A 14,674-nucleotide genomic window follows, 5' to 3' on the forward strand; every position below is an offset into this window, starting at 1 on the left:
TATTGGAATAGATCATACTGCTGAATACCAAAGCTTGAATTTAAACAACACAGGTCAGCATGAAAACGTAAGTTAGATAAACTGGAGTAACTCACTGTAGCAGACTACAGCTCTGTAGTCAAGCCTGGAGCTCTACTGCATAGTTGCATTATGCTCAATTTCATGAATTACAAGCAAATCGTCATTTAGGGTCATCTAAAGCCCACATCAAAGCTTCGGAAAAGGGCTGTAAGGTAGAATACTTACGTAAACGGTTATCAGGACAGGACACAATGCAACTTATCAGGGAGGGTCTCTAACGTCCAGAGTGTGGTAAAACGCATTTAAAAAGGCGCTGTGGATTCAGACGGCCGCCTCCCCACAGCATCCCAGACAAAGCAGGGCCAGGCCCTCGGGCGCTCCTAGTGCACCTGCAATGCGGATCCCTCACCCTACAATCGCACCTCGGGGCTGGCCGGAGCAGCCCCTGGGCTGCCCGCTCCTGCCCCAGGGGATTGGCTTGGGTGCGCGGTGCAGACGGTCTGCAGCCTGGACTGGAGCCCTAGCAACGGCATCCCCCTCCCCATAACCGGCTGGAAAACGCTGCAGGCAGCCGGCGCTTCGTCGCTGCGCCTCACTTCTGCCCTCCTTTCCACCTTTTCGTGTCCCTCCCCCCGTTGTTTCCGAAAGGGGACACCCTTCCCCACCGCCGACCCCTGGGGGTGAGATGCGAAGACCCCCTCCCCCTGCAGCGAAGATTTTTTAAAACAACCTAAATAGATTCCTGTCCCGACAGGTGCCCCCGCTCCCCGCCGGCGCCCGCAGAGCCTCCCCAGGGGTACGGCCAGGTGAGCGGGGCTGGACTTGGTCACACCCCGGCCTCCGCCTCACCTGCGGGCGCGGCCGTCGCGGTCCTTCAGGCGGCTCCCCCCCTCGGCGCGGTCCTCCGGGCGGGCGGTTGCGGGGGCTGGCGGCCCATGGGCGGGGCGGCGGGCGGGGCTGGCTCCCGGCTCCGGCCCTGCCCCGGCCGGGCGGCCGAGGGAGGTCAGTGGGCGCCGCCCGCCGAACGCATCTCGCCGGCTCCCACCCGAGCGCTCGCCGCGGTGCACTCTGGGAGCGGGGGCCGGGGCGGCGAAGACAGGCCGCGCTGACCCGGCGGACGGCTGAGGCGCTGGCGCGGTGGCGGCGGCGGGTCTGTCTGTGGGGCAGGGCGGGGGAGGCCGCTCGATACTCACTTCGCGGGGAGGGGGCAACGCCCCCCCCTCCCCCAGCTGTGACGGGGCAGGGGACGGGACCGAGGGTAAGGGAGGGTCTGGCCGGTGGGACGCAGGCGCAGAGCTCAGGTGCGGCCGCACTGCGGTTGCCCAGGGTAACGCGGGCCCGGGTGGGGCGGGGAAGGAGGAGCGAGCGGGCGAGCGGGAGCGCGCGCGCAGGACCGGGGGTTGGGGGGGGGTACCCGGCACCAGCCTGGGATTGGGGGGAGGGCGCGCGCGGACGGCCGGCGGGGGCGGGGGCGGGGGGGGGGGTGCCGGGGCGAGGGCCGGACGGCGCGCATGCGTGCGGCCTCCGCTCCCCCGGGGCTTGTCGGCCCCGTGCGTGCGCACGCGCGCTGTCCCCCGGAGGCGTCTGGGTGCGCGCGGCTCGGAGGCGCACCTGTGAGGTGTCCCTTGAGGAGAGGGAGGGTGGGTGCGCGGAGCCCGCGGCCTGGGGCGCTTCAACCCCTCACTTGGAGTGAGTTGTCGGGCGGCCGGGTTGCAGTCTGTCTATTTATTTTCGGGAACGAGGCGGGGGCGGGGGCGAAAGGGGAGCGGGCTCGGGGTTGGAAAGGAGGATGAGTGGGTTAAAAAAAAGAAAAACAACCCATCACTTAAGATGGGCCTCGAGCCCGGGCCGGTCCCTGGGCATCGGTGGGAAAGGTCAGAGCGGCCCCCCGCAGCCGGGCAGCCCGGCGGCCAACGGGCAAGGCCCCAAAGAGGGCAGCCTGGCCTCGGGCCTCGGCCGGCCGGCGTGGACCCGCAGTGTCGGGAGCGGGGCGCGGGGGTCACAGATGGCGGCCGGGTGCGCGGCAAGGGATGGGCAGCGGCAGGGGCGAGGCCGGGCGGAGGCCCCGCGGGAGTCGGACTCCCGAGCCGGGCTCCATTGTTGTTGGAGCCGAGGGAAGGGGGAGCGAAACCGCTTTAGAAGCCCGTGAAGCCGCGCCTTGGAGCCTTTCCAGGCGGGTCCCCGGAGACGCGGTAATGGCCGCGCCGTGGGAGCAGGGAGCCGGGCTGTGCCGCGGAGGAGCCCGGCTGCATGGTGTGATGTTGTGTTTTTTTAGAGCGCCCTGCGTCCCAGCAGAGCCCGCCGAGCATCCTACTCAGGTGATGAGGAACCCTTCGAGCACCCAGCGCAGAACGCCGCTGCTGCTGGACGCCTCCATTGTTTGACCACAACAAGGGCCGGATTCTCACCCAGGTAAACTGGATGGCCGCGCAGCCGAGCTCCCTCTCAACTCCCACATCCAAAGGAATCCTCTCCTCTTTCAGGACTTGACTTCAGTTTGCTTACTGTCCCCCGCTTCCGATTAACTCAGTATATCCACCTCCCAGACATTTTCCCATCTGGATTAATCTTCCCGCATCTCTCTGCCAAGTCACCTCTCATTTCCCTCAAAACTCGGCTCCTTTGTGAAACCTTCCTTGCCGAACTCTTAACAACTAAATCTCTCTAGGAGGAGCCTGCTCTGTACTCTTCCAGTGGCTAGTTTGTTTACTGGTTGTCTTACTGCAACAAAGGAGACTAGGAATTAAAAAATAATTTAAGTTACTACTTTTTAAAGGAACGATTTGTGACATTTTGACGGTTTATTGTTTTAACAGGATTGAACCGTTTTTTGTTTATATATTTTGTCTTCTCTTTTAGAGAGGCCCCGACTTCCTTTATAGATGCATAGCTTTTAAAGCAGAAAAATGACATTTTTGTTCAACCCACAGGTTAATTTAAATTTTAAGAAATTAGTTTTTAAATAGGTTAAGTAATATAGTTTCTTTGTAAAAATTGAATCATCACAGACATGGCTGAAGTCTTTCTCTACCAACCCCTGTCTCCAGAGATAATAACTATTATATGTTCCATGTGTATCCTTCTAGATCTTTTAAAACATTTTCCCGCGTGTGTACTTGTATCATCTTTGACTGTTTTAACAAGTAGTAGTGTACTCTTATCTTTCAGTTTCAGCATATAATCCTTAACTCGTTTTGAAGAACTGCTGCATCATGTTCCATAGTTTGGGTATACCAGAGTTTATTTAGCTATTTCCCAGATTGGTGGCAATTTAAATTTTAACTTTATATTTAAAGCAGCTCTTTCGGTGGTGGTTCTCTGGTGAAATGAAATTTCAGTGAAGGGAGCATAAATCTGCACTAATTACAGACACAGGCCTTTAGGATGGAAGTTCTCTTTGGTTAAATTTATGTGTGGGACCTCTACTCCTCCCCCAGTGTAATTATGACTATAGTACTTTCCAGTCCTTTGACCTTGAAGAGGACAATCACTCTAAGCCTCAGTTTTCTTTTCTAGAAATGCTGATAATATTTGCTCTGTCTACTCCACAGAGTTCAGCAATATGATGTATATGAAAGTGCTTTGCAGAATGTAAAGTAGTATATAAATGTTGGTTTTATTAGCTTTTGTGATCCAAAAGGACTTTTTATTTGCGATGTAATTTATACTTTTTTTGACCTAATGTTCTGTTACAGAATAATAGAGATCATCAACTTGAATGTTTTCTAGTTTGTGATTTTGCTATAATTTTTACCAAGTACCGTTAATATATTAGACTTCTTAAAGAGTATTTGACAAAGCACATTTTTCCTAGTGCTTTACGTGATTTAAAAAATAAGACATATAAATTAGTTGATTGTGACTAAAGTATCAGCAAAATGATTGCTGTATTAAACAAAACTCGTATTTAAACAAAACATTTCCTAATGATATAATTTATATATGTATTTTCCTGTGGCAGCATCAAATTAGGGTTAGCTATTATGTCCTTGGGGTAAAATGTATTCTTACTGAATTTGCAAGCAGTATCAAAAAGAGTTTGAAGTTTAAATATTGATTGAATGATATGGCGGGTATTGTTTTAAGATGTAAGAGATACAATTAAGGATTTTGTAGGTATTTTTGTTTCATTTAAATATATATAAATGCTTGTGGTGTGGCCAGCATAATCAATTTGTCCCCTTTCTCTTAGAGGTTATAATCTGTGAGGGTGGAGGGAACCAGAAATGAAACAATCCTACAACTGCACATATAATCACAAACGATATCTATTAGGAAAGTTAAGTAGTATTGGTTATGAGAGAGTATAAAAAGGGGAGCAAATTTTAGATTGTGAAAAGAGGGCCTGGGAAAGACTTTTTTTTTTTTTTTTGCAAAAATAAGATTTGAGCTGAGATCTGAAGGGTGAGTAGGCGTTAGCATAGAGTGATGGGGGATAATTTTCCAGGCAGGGGAATGGCATGTGGGAAGGCCCTGAAGGGGGAGAGAGCTTTGCCCATTCCAGGAACTGAAAGAATGACTTGTGGATAGATTCTGGTGGGTGAGAGGGAAGTGTGGCTAGGCAGGGGGCCAGATCATGTAGGGTCTTGTAGGGCAGGTTAAGGATGTTTTATTTTATTCTGAGTGAAATGGGAAACCATTGCAAGGGTTGAGTTTGAAGCAGGGGAATGACATAATCAGATTTGCATTTTTAAACAGCCACTCCAGCTGCTGCATGCAGAATGTGGGGGTGTGGTGGTGGGGGAGTAGAAGTGGGGGAGACTAGGTAGGCCATTTCAGAAGTCTGTCTGGAAGAGAGATGATCTTTCCCTTGGAGTTCACATTGAATTCAAACTGCCACCTAAACTACAGACAAAATAGATATTTGATTTTTAAAAAATCCTTGTTTCTTATTTTTAAAAAGTAGGTGCTTTTTTGTGCTAAAGTACATATAAATGTTAAGCTAATTATCCACACTAAACAGAAAGTTATCAGAGTCAAATTAAAAATTGGGGTATTATTTAACATGGTTTTTGTAAGTTTTATTAAAGCAGTAATACATGAAATAAGAGTGAAGTAAGGATCCAAAATGAGAAGAAGGGAAGTATTTATAGATGCTATTGGCTACAAAAATGAGAATAACAAAAAAACTATTATACAAAGAAAAATTGAGGAAGTGACTGGGTACACAATGCATATATAAAATTCATAGCTTTCTGAATACCAAAAATAACCTGGCAGAAACTAAAATGGAAAAGAAAAAAAACAAAAAACAGGCTCTGATCACATTGCAACAAAAAACATAAAGCATGTAAGTATAGCTTATCGAGACAAGTCAGTCTGCATGGAGGACACCATAAACTATCCTGAAAGATAAGAAAGAATGTCTTAAATGAAAAGATAGGCCATATTCCTGGATGTGATGTTTAAACATTATAGAGCTATCCATTTTGGGATGAACTGGACAGAAAAATGAGTAATGAGGTGGGACAAATCCTATCTGATATTAACTATGTTATAGAGCCCCATTCAAAACAGTGTCATGCTGGCTTTATAATATCTCTACAGGTCTCTGGAATCTATTCAGCACCCCCAAAATACATATGAGAATATAGTAATGATAAATCAGCATGAATGCCCGCTAAATCAAAAAGGAAAGGTGGAAGTAGACATTAAACATCTGGAAAAGAAGGTTCTGTGTGTTGAGGTGGGCAGAGCAAAGACTTTGCAATCAGAGAGACCTGAACTAGAATCTTCTAAATAAGGAAAATAATACCTGCCATGCAGGTGTTGTGAGGGAAAGAGGTCTAGGTCCTGGCACCTCTGGGGTACTCAGATCTGTTATTAGTTAAAAAACCAGTGTATTAGACTACAAAAAAAACCCTTCAAACTTCTTTAAGAAGAGAGGGAAAACAAAACTCTAAGATTAGAAGCCAAACCACAAAGTAGGAAAATATTTGTGACAAATGTAAGCGAAGGCTTAATATCTTCAACATGTAAGGAACTCAGATCAATGAAAATAAGAAAAGTGTGCACACAAGTGGTTACAGGATGTGGACAGACAGTTCACTGGATAGAAGTATAATTTTGTTAAACATGTGGAAAGATGTGTACTGTCACTAATAATCAAATAGTTTGTAATTAGTCCTCCAGAAGAGTTAGATTTGATTCTCAAGAGCAACAGAACTAGATGTTTAAAAAATGAAACAAATGCAGAAAAGATTTTTGAAGAAAAACCTTTACCTGAACAATTTAAAAGCTAACCTAAATAAATGGGCAGACGTTACATGTTATTGGAGGGGAAAGCATCATTGTAAACACTGAAATATTCTACGCATTAAGCTGTAATTTTAATGTAGTTTCACATAAAATTCCAGTGAGAATTATTTTTGGACACTTGATTGCTTCTAAAATTCATCTGGAGGAGGAAATGTGCTAGAATGGCAAAGAAATTTTTCAAATGGAAAAATAGTGATAGAGGATTTGTCAGTCCAGATATTAAAACACACTGTAATGCTGCACTAACATAAATGTGCACACGAGCATAGACAAATTGCTACATGGAACAAAACTAGAATCCAGTAACGGACCCATTTATGTATAGGAATTTAGGGTAGAATAAGGTTGCTGTTTTGACACAGTTGGGAATTGATTGTTCAATATACTGTACAGGGGTAAGTGACTATTTGGGAAGAAAGATTTTACTTCTCCACGTTCAAAATGAATTTTATTTGGCTGAAAGAACTAACTCAAAACCAAAAACAACTGTAAAGATATTAGAAGAAAATAAAGAGAATTATGTTGTAAGACATATTATGTTGGAAAATATTTTTTTGTAGACCATTTAGGTAAGACCAAGACCCAAAATCATAAGGAAAAGAGTGATAAATTTGATCATTATCAAAGTTGACTTTTCTGTGTGACAGAAGACATTACAAGGTGACAGACTGGGGAAAAAGTTTGTAACGTATAAAGAGGTAAAAAATAACAGAATTGACACAATTAAAAAATGAATGGAGGATAGGAATAGTTCTCAGAGCATCAAAGCAATGAGGAGGGATTCAACATCACTTGTGATTAGGGAACTGAAAATTAAAACAACTAGATTTTTTTCAATGGGGGCTGTCATACAAAAATTAAAAAGATAGTGAAGGGTGTGGGGAAAAAGGTACATAATGCATTGTCGGGAACACAAATTGGATCTACCTTTTCAAATAACCATTTGGCAGAGCCTATAAAATTTTTTAAAAACATGCTTTGATCTAGCAGATACTCCTCAAGGAATCTATAATATTCCCACAAGAGAACACAAGTTAGTATGAGCAAAATCTGTTGTAGCATAATTTATAATACAAAATGGAAGATAACCACAAATAAATTTTGGTATCTGTATGCTATGGAATGTTATGTAGCTTTTGAAAAGGGAGGTAGATTTGTATGCATTGACATAGCTTGGATGGATGCCTGGGATATATTGAGTCAAAACTAATTTAATTCCATTTTTTTTGTAAGATAAAAAACCGAAATATTCATATATATGTGTATGTATGTTCTGAATAAAAATTTTAAAAAGGCCTAGAAGGATACATGGAAAATATTTAATTGTAACTATTGAGGGAAAAACAGGAGAGACTGAATTTTTATTTCACATGTTTCTGCGTTGTTTCAGTTTTTTTACAATGAATATTTACTTTTGTAATTAAGATGTTACAATTTCTCACCAATTTAATAAAGGCCTACATTTAGACTAAAAAATTATAATACCTAGTACTTAGGAGGGTGTGGGGAAAATGTCACACTATTGTCATACTATTACATTGGCCAAATGTATCAAGAGCCTTGAAAAGTAATCATATTCCTTGATGTAGCAACCATCTAGGAGCTGATCAAAGGCATATTTTTAAATACAGAGAGAACAAAAAATGTATATCCTAGAATTATTTTTTAGGGTGCACTTGCAGAATGATTAAATTATGGTATGTCCACTGGACAATATATGGCCATTAAAATGTTTATGAAGAAAGCATGCTTATGACGTGTTTTGTCATAAATGCTTATGACAGTGTTAAGTGGGAGAAAATCAGAATACAAAATTGCATATGTGACATGATTCAAACTCAATCAAAAATCCCAATAACCCTCCACAAAAACCTGTGATGGAAAAGTGTCGGGAAGAAATTAGATGAAAATCTTAACAATTATCACTTTGGGTGATAGGGTGTGGTGATTTAAAATTTTTTACTTCTTTATATTTTCTAAAATTATATGTATCACATTTATAATGGAATATTTGCTTTTTAAAAGTATATATAGAACATATGTTAGCTGTATGGTTAGTAGGTATGTGCACTTTGAGAAACAGGTAAGCCCTATCATATGTTACAGCATACTCTAAAATGTATTCTAAAAATTAATATCTAGACATTTTTGAGTGATACATTTGGAATAAATTTGAATTTTGCTGCTTTCAGTATTTGGAGGAAAATTGCTTCTAGCAATATGGACAATAAAAATAGTTCTCATTTTTAATTTTCTATCTGTAGAATAAATGCAGAAGCTTAAACATGGGCCATGGGATTTCTTTTCTTATTAACTTGCTGTGTTTCAAACACACAGATTCGGTTATGGAGCAAGTTCCGTTTTACTGAGTCTTTCAGGATAAGGAGGGCTTAGCCAGCTGGACCATAGGCAGAAGCATCAAAAGTATGGTTATCGTGCAGAGCCTGCACGTGGGTCAGCAGAGTGGAGCCCAGGGGACCTGGGAGCATGCAGTGTAGGTGAGGTTGTCATCAAGGCATGTGGATTCATTTCCTTACCAAGTATTATTGTGGACCTGTGGTAGGTGATGCGGATGTGGAGTAACATGTGCTTTAGTGGACAAATCCAAGTAAGTATGATAGAAGAGATACATTACAGGAATGTAAGGTCCCTGGGAGCACATGGAAAGACATCACACGTAATTCAAATTTGAGGGTAGGGGTGGAAGTCAAGGAATGCTTCCTAGAGAAAGTGATGTGTGAGGTGTGCCCTGATGTTAAACAAAGGGAACAGTTAGTGTAAAGGCTTGGAGGTAAAAGGAGTGTGGGGAGGAGAGGGTTGTAGTCAAGGCATAGTAGCAAACAAGACCTGGGGACTTTGAAGATGTTTGGTTTGGCTGGAACTAGAACTGGAGTGGGCAGCGGTGGGAGACAAACCAAGAGAGGTAAGTAGGAGCTAACATTGTTCAAAGTTTAAAAACCACATGAATAAATTTGGAAATTACACTGGAAGTTAATGGGACCCTTTGAAGAACTTTAAGCAGGGCAATAGCAACCCATTTTACATTTTAGGAAGATTACATTGTAGTGGATAGTGGATTAGAGGGAGGCAAGACTGGAGGCTTTTGTAGGGGAAGATGACAGTGGCCCGAATTACAGCTGAGACAGTGTAGGTAGGGGCATAAATTCAGGAGGTACTGAGGAGATAAAGTAGACAGGAGTTCATGAGAGGGAGGAGGGTGGCTGATCACCAGGTTTCTGACTCAGGCAGCTGAGGGGCTGGTGGACCCATTTCCTGTAGTTGGGAATGCCGTTGGCTTTGGTGAGGAGATGGCAGATTGGGTTTTGGACATGCTGAGTGTAAAAGGCTTTAGGACAGATGTGTGGTTCTGCTTGAGGATTTTATGCTGCAGATATATGCTTTGTTGTATGAATGACTGGTCACTGGGTACAAGTCCATTATTAAAATCAATGTTTCTGTGTGGTAAATTTTTTTTGGAGTATAATTATACAGTTATAAGTTGTTTAATGAGATTAGGGAATATCTGTCTAGCTTAGACTGGACTGTTGCTGCCTTTTATATGGAGTTATTTAAGATTGTACGACCCTAACTTTGGGTAATATTGTATTTGTCTTTTGAACTAGACTCTGCCACTCTGAGCAGGTGGTTTCTCTGAAGAGTGTTCATGCTCGTGTTGTCGGTACCACTGACTGATTGGAGTGATTTCTGTTGATGTTGACAAACTGGTCCCTTCCACACAAAGGCAGGCCAGGACATAGGGTGGTGGCCTGTGTCTGCATCTGTTTGTGCCGACCTCACCAATAGAAGTTGTCTTAGTCCATTCAGTCTGCTGTAACAGTCTACCACAGATTGGGTAGATACAACAACAAACATTTATTTCTCTCACAGTTCTGGAGGTTGGAAGTCCAAGATTAAGGTCTGGCAGATTCAGTGTCTGTTTGAGGGCCCACTTCCTCTTTCATAGTGGCCTTCTTCTCCTTGTGTCCTTGCGTGGCAGAAGGAGTGAGGGAGCTCTCTGGAGTCTCTTTTATAAAAGGGCACTAATGTCATCATGAGGACTCCACCCACATGAGCCAGTCACTTTCCAAAGACCCCGCTTCTAATACCATCACATTGGGTATTGAGTTTCAGTATATGAATTTGGGAGGGGGGTGCAAGCATTTAGTCTGCAGCAGAAGCATAGAAAGAGATCTGAGAATCATTCACTGTGTGCTTGCCCCAGGCAGGTATGGAAGCCACAGGAGTGGGTGAGAACATGTAGGGCAGAAGGAGAAGAAGCTCAAAGTGGAGCTGCAGCATGTGTACATTAAAGGAAAAGGTAGGGGAGAATGTGTCTACAAAAGAGTTTACGAGAGAGGAAGGAGGCTGTCTTAATCCGAGACCATTTGGTGGTTGAAAGAAATAAACCCATTTGAAATGGCTTAAGTGAAAGATTTCTGAGGAGGCCTCCATGGCTTCCAAGGTAGTTTCTTGGCTGGAGCCCACTAGTGTCTGGAAAGTTGACAGGAGGCAGTGCAGCTGCTCTCTCTGCCTTGGCTATCCCGAGTCTGTAACCCCTGCCAGTTCACGGACCCAGCCTTCCCATTTCCCAATTCTATATTATCAGGAGACAGAATCTGAGTATTCACTGTTCACTGTTGTGAGGCCAGCGGAGCAGATTTTCCTAGCTGTGTACTTGAGCCTGGTGGGCTGGCCAGGCAGGCAGTGGGTACAGAGGGTACTGGTGAGAGCGCAGAATGCTGGCAGCTGAGGAGGAAGTTCCAAGAATGGGCAAGAGCAGTTGTTTTAAATGGCTCAGAGTTATGACAAAGGAATAAGGAGTGAAACTAGGTTTGGCAAATTGAAGTTATTTAGCCTAGGTTTAAAGAATTACCACAACTAATCCTAGAAGAAGACTCACGAGATGGATAACCAGTGGCTGTGGTCAATGATCATTTGTACAGAAATTGAAGGAAAAGAGATTTTTTAAAAAATGAAATTTAATTTTGGAGTTGTGTCAGAAGCATTTTAAGTTTAATTTTAAAAAGCCGTAATTTTGTATTGTTTTGTACTACAATTGCACTAAAGCATTTCTATGCCTTTATTCTAACTCTGGAATTTGCAGTGTCTCTTATGTCACCTGATATGAGAAATTCAGTAAAGCTATTCTAGAGCTCATTTATTTTTCATATCCACAAGTTCATAAAATAATCATAGCTTATTTCCACATTTTATTTTGCAGTGCCTTCCATGGTATTGTGACAGAGCTTTTGGCCCTTGTTATGGCCAGAGCAAACCTCTGTCCCAAAGATTATAAATTCTGCCTGTTAGGTAAATGATAAAACAATTCAGAAAGAAATCTGAACTCCTTTTTTTCTGCAAGTAAACGCCATTATGTCCCTCTGGCTTTCAAATTATTTTTAGATGTCCATTTCAAACATGTTGGGATTAAGGTTGATAGGATTTAAGAATATTTCACTGATTCATACTACTTGGGATCAGCTCGCACACATGTCAGGTTTCCCAGTTAACCAATGTTCAGTATTCCTGCATCTCTGTGTTGTGATAGGATTAGCCCCAACTCACAGAATCAGGGAACCCGCAGGTTGTACAAGTCTTTATGATGCTTGGCATCTCGTTAGAGGTAGTCATTATCCACTGTGAGATTCACTTCAGGTTCTAATACCTTTGTGTAAATATCCATGAAGGTTTCTGAGCAAGTGTTTGAGTGCCCTCTGGAGGCATTATGAGCAGTTAAAAACCTAGACTCCGAAAAAGGTTTTCTCGAACAGCCCCAGTGGAGAACCAGTGGTCTAGATTGTTGAACTGGGGTGGATGTAAATTGGGAGCAGAGGAGAGCTGAGGTGGAACCCATGGGAATACTAGTATTTATGGAGGAGCAAGAGCTCTCCGGGCAGACTGAGTGTAAGGGTTATGTGGCGAGAGTAGAACACAGAGGCAAAAGGGAGCCAAAGGAGTGTGGTTGGTGGTGTTCAGTGAGGTAAAGAATTACAGATGCCCTAGAGTTTGGCCAAGACGGACTTGAGTGGTGTGGTGGTGGGTTGAGGAATGAATGGGAAGTGAAGATGTAGAAATCAGGAAAATAAGTCTTTAAGATGCTTCTATAGGGAAAGGGAGAAAGAGAGAGTGTATGACAGTTAAAGAAGAGAATTAAATATTGGTTTTCCTTAAGATAGAGACTTTGCATTGCATTTAAATGCTGAAGGAAAGTCAAGCAGAGGGAAGACAAAGTTGAAAGACATGTAGGGATTGGGAGGAGGAGGAGAGAGCTGGCTTTCAAGTTATTAGCCTGGGATAGTTGTTGAGGGAGGAAGTTGCCTCTTATAGGGACTTGGAAGATGGCAAATGATTTTAGTTCGTTGTGGGATGATAGGGAAATATTCCTTAGGCAGCAGGAAATACAGGTAAGAAGACAGGGCTGTTTATAAGAGAATGTGGAATTATCATGGAAATGGTCCTCATTGAAGCCAAGCAGGTGGTTGAGTCAGGACATACTTTTTGAGGATACTTGTGTTTAGCCCATAGGCCTGAAGGAAATGGTCTGTGCCCTCAGCAAGGCCTGAGGGGAGATGAACGAGTGCCAGTATTGGGGACCAAGGAGACTTGTATGAACCAGGAGTCCGTGAATTGTGAGGAGTGGCCCAGTTGCCTGACAAGGAGGAGATCACCACTTTGAGAGCAGTTTTGTAGAAGTAGTGCAGCCTTGGGGACAGGAGGTGGAAAGGGAGAGGGGGATGCACAGGAGTGGAAACAGAAAGTGTGGGTGTTTGTGGGGAGGCTGAGCAGTGAAAGTGAGGAGAGCGGACTGGGCCTAGCTAGGCAGGCCGGAGGCACTCCAGGGAGCAGAGGGGGACTTGTCTGTGTATAGCCAGTTATGGCCACGCGACAGTGACTATAGAAAAAGAATCATATTTGCTTTTCGCTTTTACAGGTTTAAGATTCAAAACTTCTATGCCACCTCCTATTAGAAAATAGATTTGAGAATAGATTGAGAATCTGACTAAATGGGAGAGAGCGTTTAGGTCTGTTCATGACGTTCAAGGGGGCTCTTGCATAAGGAAAGACAGAATAAACTTTTGATTTATTCTGAAAAATGTCAAAAGTTAAATCCTTTAAATGTGCAGGACCATTTGCAATCATGAATAACATTTTTTCCCCTTTTTGGAAAAACTAATAGGATGGTTAACAGAGCCTTGTTTGTCTTCAGTTTTGTAAAATATCAAGGAAAGATAATAGATTCCTAGTATCAGAAGTACTAAAGTAGGAGTATGTTTAAATTCAGGAGAGGGGGATGATTTCTTACTTCAGAGTACTCAGTTTTGAGTGGTAAGGCGTAATATTTAGTGTATGCATATACAAGGGGTAGGGGATGGCAGGTCCCAGCTTAAGCCCAGACATGTCTGCTGCTGTGGGACCGGTTTGTAGACCATGGAAGGCTTCCACACTCTTCTCTCTGGCGGCCTTTACCATGTCATATAGCAGACATTAAAAATGCACCCACGTCCCACACAAAATTAGCTTTAACAGAACTGTGAGTTAAGCTTCATTTGACTAGTAGGGGACTTTAAACATTTATTAACTTTGATGTTATAATTTTCATCTTTTGGATCCAATAAATATTTTTTTCAGGTCTCAGCATTTCCATAGGCCCTTGAGATGCTCATAAGCCCTAGGGACTCTGCCAAGGGTGCCTAAGGGATGAGACACCTCTGTTCTGCTGGGATGTTTAGGCACGTCTGGCAGGGTGAACTGGCTAGGAATCTGTTTGTTGGAGGCACCAAACTGCCCCTGGGAAAACTCCATCCTCAGGGGAGCTGAACTGTTTTAAGTTAGCTGTTTTTTTGTTGCAAGGAGCAGAGATCCATTCAAACCATTTTGTAAAACATGGTGCAAGGATGCACCTGGACCAGAAAACCTCAGGAACTCCGGCAGCTCAGAGACAAGCCACGGTCTTTCCTGCGGACGGGGGGGCCTCTCAAGGTGGCGCTCTCTCTCTCTCTTCTTTTTTTTTTTTCCTTTATCTTTTCCCTCTTGCTGCATCTGGCTTAATCTTTTTCCCTTCTCCGTCTGTCTTTTCTCTGGCTTAGAGAGATTCTATTTCCTTATGACCTCTCTGGTTCCTTTGTACATCGTAACCTTTCAGCTGTACTTCTCATGGCTAATCACCTTGTTCTCAGTATTTAGCTTCCCCAGAAAGAGGTTGGGACTCTGACTTGGTTGTTGCTTTTATTGTTACAAGCCACATCAGAGGTCACTGTTAAGCTCTTGAGTCAGGTGTCTGCACTTGGTTAAGAGGCCGTGGTGAGGTGAAGAGGAGTGGTCATGGGGTCCACAGCAGCCTGGGCCTTCCCTTCTGAAAGTGGAGACCATTCCTGTTGGTAGAATTACAGGCTCA

The 14,674-nt window shown here is 43.8% G+C and overlaps 1 protein-coding gene and 1 non-coding gene across 5 annotated transcripts in view; one reads left to right on the forward strand and one right to left on the reverse strand.

Annotated features, from left to right (window-relative positions):
- CCDC92 (coiled-coil domain containing 92) overlaps positions 1–1,335 on the reverse strand; it is a 30,893-nt gene extending 29,558 nt beyond the window's left edge. Inside the window, exon 1 of one of the 2 annotated variants that reach the window (XM_057305913.1) lies at positions 1,215–1,335. The gene's annotated coding sequence lies outside the window, so the exon portion shown is untranslated. Of the gene's footprint in view, positions 1–870; positions 1,042–1,214 lie in introns of those variants that run through there. The other variant, XM_026514717.4, reaches the window with a different exon arrangement.
- Positions 1,089–14,674, forward strand: part of LOC113266886 (uncharacterized) — a 45,736-nt gene continuing 32,150 nt past the window's right edge. Inside the window, exons 1-2 of one of the 3 annotated variants that reach the window (XR_008957007.1) lie at positions 1,089–1,171; positions 2,297–2,433. This is a non-coding gene — a transcript (uncharacterized LOC113266886). Of the gene's footprint in view, positions 1,280–1,530; positions 1,711–2,296; positions 2,434–14,674 lie in introns of those variants that run through there. The other 2 variants (XR_008957008.1, XR_006411217.3) reach the window with 2 other exon arrangements.

The sequence above is a fragment of the Ursus arctos genome, unplaced genomic scaffold (genome assembly GCF_023065955.2).
Source record: "Ursus arctos isolate Adak ecotype North America unplaced genomic scaffold, UrsArc2.0 scaffold_34, whole genome shotgun sequence".
Classification (NCBI taxonomy): domain Eukaryota; kingdom Metazoa; phylum Chordata; class Mammalia; order Carnivora; family Ursidae; genus Ursus; species Ursus arctos.